We start from the raw sequence: 6,000 nt of genomic DNA, 5'->3' as shown, positions 1-6,000 counted from the left end.
AATAGAAGATTTCTTCTCTATCTTTATGTGATACGTGTTTCAATGACATGGAATTGATACACTTGTCTTTTCTGGAAGAAATCCTTCTGCCCTTGAAAAGAAATAAAAACACAACAGGTATTTTATGGAACTTTTTACATGGCACTCAGCCATAAACCTTACTCATGACTATCTCACCAAATAAACACCAAATGGAATTTATTTTCTACATTTCTTTTCTGCCCAAAGAAGTGTACAGTAAAACCCATATTAAATAAAGCTTCTACAATAAATAGACCTTAATAAAACATCACAATAAAATCAGCAGTGCCTAAAACAATAAATCCAAATATCAAAACACAATTATTATTTTTTTAAAAAAGTAAAATAAAAGGCTGTCAAAATAAAAGCCTGATCCTGGGGTAATTATGATATTATGAGTTTTTGTTTGCTGTTGTTATCATTTATATTTAATTAGGCAAGACAAAATTTAGTCAATATAGATGTCTCTAGCATGAGTCCCAGACTAATAAAAATCAGCTCTAGCAAGAAGGGAAGGGCAGGCCTCTTCTGAAAATGTGGCCAAGAAACCTCAAGGACTTGCCCAGGCAATTGAGAGGGGTCAAAGCTGACTCAAAGCACCCACAAGAAGTATCTTTACTAATAGGAATGTACTAAGCCAAGTAGGCTATCCTGGTCCAAGTAGATCATAGCTAAGGACCAGTGGAGAACATCCTTGCTGATAAAATTATTTTAGCCTCTCATGAAGGATTGGGATCAAGGAGGATCCTGAAGCTACTTGAAAGGAGTATTGTATTGTCCTTGAGGACCAAAATGCACTATTCGATTGAATCTTCATTTCTCTCTCATTTGAAAGAAATTCCAAGAGAACTTTAAACCCTACAAGTTTGAAATAATGTTCATCACATTGCCCTGAATAGTTGCCATAAAAGTAGGTTGAACTGTCTTTATATTGAACTAGAATGCCTGGTTGCACAATACAGTAATGTGTAAATCCACTAAGATTAATGGAGATTCCTTGGCTTCTTATCTGGATGCAAAAGAAGGAACAAAGGTGATTAATAACCCAGAAAGAGTTTTTCTGTTAATAACTCAGAAAGTTTCCGTTTCTTATATTATAAATTTCACATAGACCAGATGTGGCCACTGTGTGGAGATAGTCCAGTTTCTTTCTTTTGATTGTATTGAAGTGATGAAAAATAATAATTCAACTAGCAGTGTTTAGAATGCAGAAGTAGTCTCTTTTGTTAAGAACATTTTAGGATTGACTATAGTAGAAGTGGGCAGCTATGGCCCCATTATGACTTATGGATTTCAGCTCCCAGAATTCCTGAGCCAGCATGGCCACCTAGAGAGAAAACCAGCAATAAAATGCCTAATGCAGATTCTCTCTTCCCTTTTCTAAGAAACTCTGGCAATATTAATAAAGACCATTTATCTTTCCTCTAGATCAGGCCCGTTGAATGTATATAATAGAATTTAGCAGAATTTCTCCAAAAATCTTACCATTATTCATATTCAATTTATATATATATATATATATATACATACATATATACATATATACATACATACAGAAAAAGAACGACTAGGAGTGTCATGATAGCAGTATCCAGTATTTAAGGGGCTGCCACAAAGAAGCAGGGGGTCAACTTATTTTCCAAAGCACCTGAAGGCAAGACAAGAAACAATAGATGGAAACTAATCAAGGAGAGAAGCAACCCGGAATTAAGGAGAAACTTCCTAACAGTGAGGACAATTAACAAGTAGAAAGCTTCCCTTCACAAGTTGTAGGTGCTTCATCACTGGAGGTTTTTAAGAAAAGACTAGACAGTCACTTGTCTGAAATGATATAGGGCCTCCTGCTTGAGCAGGGGATTGGACTAGAAGACCTCCAAGGTCCCTTCCAGCTCTATTTTGATAGATAGATAGATAGATAGATAGATAGATAGATAGATAGATAGATAGATAGATAGATAGATAGATAGATAGAAGTGTAGCACTGATAATGTTACCTGGTTTGGGTAATGAAACATCTTCAAGAATACAACCAAGCTCAGAGAGCACCAAGGACCCGTCAGAGTTAATATTTCCTCTAAATGTGGATGTACCCTGAAATCTAACAGAAATTATCAAAAAAAAATACTACATGATTGCTTAAAATGATGCACAATTTACAAGTGAATCAAAAGGATCTAACACCAATGCCCCCTGATTCCCTGCATATATTTAAAGATTATCCCATGACAATGACAAGGATAGAGGAGGTCAGGAGTTGTACTATACAGATGCCTGTTATAAAGCTACCAGGGCTTTGTACAAGAAAATGTCATGAGGTACCATTGTCCCTCCCTCCTCTATTTATTCTTACTACTCCACTTGTGAAAGTTATAAGAGAGCCTCAGGGTGTTGCCAGGATGCATTCAAATTGACTGTGTGTGTTTAGTGATGTGAAAAAATGGGAATGCCCGAGCACACCAGCTCAATTTGCATACTAACAAATTTTTTTAAAGTGCTCTTGAAATGTCAGGGCAAGGACAGTGGGAGTAGTTTAGCTATATCTGGGAATTAAAAGGAGAACAACAAAAATGCTGTTTGAGACTTATTGTAACACACTAGGAGAATGAACTGCTTGGTCGAATATTTCAGAATTTGATGTACAGCATATGATGTGATAAGCATGGAAGAAAGTTGTGGCTTGGAATTTTTATTTTTTAGGGGGAGTACATAGCATAGCTATGGGGGGGGGCATGGGCCTGGAAAACCTTTCTTTTTTCCATTGTATATCCATCGTATATATTTCTTCTATATGCCTGATGCAACAGAGCCCTTCATAACTTTTATCAAATGCCCTCTGGTATATTTCTGTTCCAGTATCTACTTTATTTAATGGGAGTTTCTATCCCTGTTCAAACACATTTGTCATTCATTTTGTGCTTTACATTGTCAAGTTGCATGACTTTTTTTTTTTTTTTTTTACTTCTGGGAAACAATAGTACTCTGGTTTGGATTTCTGTAGAAGAAAGACAAATGAAAATATATATGGCATTGTAATAATATTTCGATGCTAACGCAAGTTAAATATAAGTAATATCAAGCAACAGTGCCTTTTTGTTACTTCAAAATCGATGTACTCCAGATCAGATCCCTAGAAAGAAGTTTTTAGCCCAACTTCCCCAACCTATGAGCCTAGTTTAACACACAAGATTTTCTGGAAAGCCTTGTTCCCTGTTTCTCACTTAGTGGGGTCCCATAGCTCTAATCTGCTGCTATGCTATAAACTTTAATAGATCTATCTCTAACCCACTACCTTTTGGCTCACCTACAGTTTCAGTTCTGAATTTCTTCCATTCCTTCACTTGTGTACACTAATAGCTGTTCATTCCTATTTTATGATAGTGTGTTAGATTTGATTATATTGTTAAGACTTGTGATTGCATACTTATGAGACTATGAGAAATTGAGTTACAGGTTTGAGTCCATATGTAATAAGTTGGGCCTTTGACTTAAAGAGATTCACAGACAGAATAATAGAATTGAAAGGAAGTTTAGAAGACCATCTACTCATAACCCATTGGAGCATCTCTGACAGATGACCATTCAGCCTCAGCCTGAAAACCTCCACTGAAAGGCAGGTTCACCATTTCATGTGGCATCCTGTTCCACTGGCTGACGGCTCACACTGTAAGGCAGGTATCAACACACCCCATCCTAAAAAGTTCCCCCTTAAGCTTCCTACCCTCAGAGCTGCTTCTGAGGATCCACAGAGCATTTTGAACACAATAAGGTGAGGTTAGGGGGCTGAATTTAATACAGAGGATCTGTTTAAAAATGTGTTCTCAACGTAGTTGTAAGCACTTTGGAAAAAGCAAACCCACCACAGGATGTACTCCTTTGTCTTTAATTGGGTACTTCTACTTCAGATGTATATAATTAACAGCCCTAAGCTGTTTGAATTGGGAAGAAAGCAGAAATGCTTCAATTATGCAAGTAGCTGGCAAGAAAAGGAAGCCTATTGATAGCTGGTGCTAAAATTAATCTGTAACCTCTGAGATTATGACTCGCTTCAAAATGACAACTGTCACTGCTATTTGTCTGTTTCCATAGTCACCTTTTAAAATTAAAAAAAAAAACCATTGGTAGAGATTCTTTGGAGCCAAAAGTGCATCAATAATGTTCTAGAAAAGGCAGGCAGGAAGTGGTGGAAGAAGAATGCCATTTCCTAAAAATAAAATATATAGTTATTTTGTGGGCAGTCTAGTGATTCATTATGACAGAATAACTGATGGTTATTCATTTTTATACTAGGCCTTATGGTAACTGTCAACTTGGCTTCACTGGGTGAACCAAGTAGCTTTTTCTTAGTGTTACATTTGCTCAATCCTTAATGCTGGTAATTTAGCTATGGCACTGAATGACTTAACTTTTGACCTTCCCATTAAATAGGACAGCCCAGCTTAATTCTGATGACACACATTTATTTGGGATACCCGACAAAACAAATTCAAAACTCTTCTTTAGACATCAGTCACCTAGTAAACACAGCATGTTAGTGGTTAAAAAATAAAACCCTGCACTAAATAAAGAAGGACATTAAGAAATGAATTAAATTATGATAACTGTACTTCTTTTTGGTTTGAAATGTTTCACTGGTTATCCAAGTAATTACTCCAGTCTTCAACTCAACTCAACTCAACTTCAACTTCTTCAACTTCAAACTCAACTTCAACTTCTTTCTCTAAAATTTTCCCTTTTAGGGAAGTTAAACTTGGAAGAAATTTATCCAGTGGATCCAGGGATGGGTTTTTGAGAAGGGGCACACCAATGTGTCTTTCAAGGCAGGAAGGGCAATCTCCTTAGTCTAGGATAATAAATGGTCTAGTACTTTATGGAAAGATGATTTATTGATGTTAATTTGTACTGTCATGGTTGATTAATTATCTATGGGTGATTTTGAAAGCCTCTTTTTTGTACAATCACACATACATTCTTCTACCCTCATTTCAAAAAAAGGAAGGAAGGAAGGAAAGGAAAGGAAAGGAATTTCTTATTTAGTTATGAAAGCTCGAGAGAAAGAACAGCAACTGTATTTTATTTGCCATGCATAATCTTCTTAATATCTGGTGTTGTACAATATATGAAATAAAAAGCTTTCTCTGATTTTCTACATACAAGTCTTGGACTTTAATAAATCCCCCAAACAGCTGCTTTGTAATGTTCCATGGAACGGTGCAATCCATGACCTATTGACAAAGAGCAAGAATCCAAAAACAAATCTCCTAAGTATTAGCATAGTTGTAGTCATTTTAACTTGAAATAATCCTGCTTGAGAAGTAGTATACTGTAACAGGATAGAAATAGGAATATAAATAAATCTGATTGGAGCAGATTTGGTGAAACTTCCCTATGATTTGCCAATTGCAGCCCTTTCTGGATTGCAACGCCTTGCGCCCAGTCACTCACGCCCTTGTCACCTCCCGACTGGACTACTGTAATGCTCTCTACATGGGGCTCCCCTTGAAAAGCACCTGGAGGCTCCAACTGGTCCAGAAGCGGCCGCACGGGTGGTTATGGTTGCAACTCGTTGTGCCCACGTGACACCCCTGTGCGAGCTGCACTGGCTCCCAGTGGTCTTCAGGGTGCGATTCAAGGTGTTGGTTGCCACCTTTAAAGCGCTCCATGGCATTGGACCTGGATACCTTCGAGACCGTCTTCTGCCACCAGTAGCCTCCCACCGGCCAGTCCGCTCCCACAGAGAGGATCTCCTCAGGGTGCCATTGGCCAAATTATGTTGGCTGGCGACACCCAGGGGGAGGGCCTTCTCTGTGGGAGCCCCTGCCCTTTGGAATGAACTGCCCCCAGAAATTCGTAAGATCTCTGATCTCCGTGTATTTCGCTGTGCCCTCAAAACCTTGTTGTTCCGCCAGGTCGGGTTATCAATGTAAAGATTTTAATTGGTTTTTAAATATGGGATTTTAAATTTGGGGGTTTTATAATTGA

This window comes from Pituophis catenifer, unplaced genomic scaffold (assembly GCF_029215685.1).
Source record: "Pituophis catenifer annectens isolate HBS135680 unplaced genomic scaffold, rPitCat1.0.hap2 SCAF_1, whole genome shotgun sequence".
Taxonomy (NCBI): domain Eukaryota; kingdom Metazoa; phylum Chordata; class Lepidosauria; order Squamata; family Colubridae; genus Pituophis; species Pituophis catenifer.
The sequence above is the reverse complement of the archived record's forward strand: the minus strand, read 5'-3'. Positions refer to the sequence as shown.